Source organism: Cervus canadensis, chromosome 31, assembly GCF_019320065.1.
Source record: "Cervus canadensis isolate Bull #8, Minnesota chromosome 31, ASM1932006v1, whole genome shotgun sequence".
NCBI classification, from domain to species: domain Eukaryota; kingdom Metazoa; phylum Chordata; class Mammalia; order Artiodactyla; family Cervidae; genus Cervus; species Cervus canadensis.
The window spans coordinates 7,098,399-7,100,179 of NC_057416.1; the positions used below are offsets into that span (position 1 = coordinate 7,098,399).

General features: G+C 39.4%; 1 non-coding gene across 1 annotated transcript; it reads right to left on the reverse strand.

Moving 5' to 3' along the window:
• Positions 1-248: 248 nt before the first annotated feature.
• LOC122432666 lies at positions 249-351 on the reverse strand. Its single transcript, XR_006266930.1, has one exon. It is a non-coding gene; the product is annotated as a U6 spliceosomal RNA (small nuclear RNA).
• Positions 352-1,781: the final 1,430 nt, after the last annotated feature.

The following is a 1,781-nucleotide window of genomic DNA, read 5'->3' on the forward strand; positions in this document are numbered from 1 at the left end:
CCCCTCATCAGAACTGACTCAAATGTGTTCCTTTTTATGGCTGAATAATATTCCATTGTGTATATGTACCACAACTTCTTTATCCATTCATTGTCAATGGACATCCAGGTTGCTTCCATGTTCTAGCTATTGTAAATAGTGCTGCAATGAACAATAGAATACATGTGTCTTTTTCAGTTTTGGTTTCCTCAGGGTATATGCCTAGGGGTGGGATTGCCGGGTCATATGGTGGTTTTATTCCTAGTTCTAAAAATATGGAATGCTTACGAATTTGCATTTCATCCTAGTACAGGGGCCATGTTAATCTCTGTATCGTTCCAATCTTAGAATATGTGCTGCCAAAGTGAGCACCTCCTGGGTCTTTCTTAAAGACACACAAGGTTCCCATCAGATTTCCCTGGACCTGGCTTACATCCTTCCAGCTGCTTGTCCCTCATGTTTTTTTCCCTCCTATGGGGTGACTCCATCACCTGTTTCTAACAATGTCTTGCTTATTCTACAATACCAGGTTCAAATGGTAAGCCTTCCAGGAAGCTGTTCTGGATTGCTTTTTATTCTTTCTTTGCTTTGAAGTTCTGTAAGTCTTCCTTGTACTTTTCTTATGCACATCATACTCTGCCTTGTGTTTTTTTGTATACTTGCTGTTGCTGCTAAGTCATTTCAGTTGTGTCCAACTCTGTGTTACCCCATAGACGGCAGCCCACCAGGCTCCTCTGTCCACGGGATTCTCCAGACAAGAACACTGGAGTGGGTTGCCATTTCCTTCTTCAATGCATGAAAGTGAAAAGTGAAAGTGAAGTTGCTCAGTCATGTCCAACTCTTAGTGACCCCATGGATTGCAGCCTTGCAGCCCACCAGGCTCCTCCGTCCATGGGATTCTCCAGGCAAGAGTACTGGAGTGGGGTGCCATTGCCTTCTCCAACTTGTATACTTACTATTCTGTAAACTCCTGGAGAACATGGACAATTTTAATGCAATTTTGTCTCCTTCCTGTTCTTTTATCAACTTTTTCATAAAGTACTACATCTTGTGAGTAATTGGTACTCACAAATGTGCATGCAAGGAAGGATTAAAAGAATTATGAAATGGATTTTTTTTTTTAACATTTGAGAACAACGATTAATTGCCTGGGAAAGAAGTGATCCACAATATTAATAACAGCTTTCTTTGTGTATAGCCTAAGTGATATTTACATATTTTCTCATTTTAAAACATTCTTTTGGGTTTTTTTCTTTGCTGACACACAGAATCACTGACTCAAACAACTAAAACAGTGGGTTTGAAGCCACTCTCTGAGGGATCTAGGATTCCCAGTTAAGATTTTTTGCTTCAACCTAAAAAGCAAAATGCATTTGACTTTGGATCTTTTAGTGACTATCTATTCAATGGGAATTAAGGTATCAGAAATTATCTGAAAATGACAACATTGAGCCTGTCATACAGTAGGATCCAGATGAAAATCTTTGCTGCTCACCGAAAATTACTTATTATACACATTGAGAAATCCCTTCATTGATTCTCTTCCAACATAGACAATAGGGTGTGAACTTTTTTCAGCTATAAAATGGCAGTAATTTATGTACCTCACAGAGGTTTTAAGATGATTAAATGGCATGGCATATACGCAGCAGCCTGCTTAGAGCTGGGTTATATTCATTTTCTTCTTTTCATCAGAGTCAGACAGTCTCTTTTTAGATAATTACACCAAAGCCCAGGCCTCTCGACTTCAAGTTCAGGGCCTCTTCTACCTTATGGATGCTGTCTGCTTTGCCTTTACATAT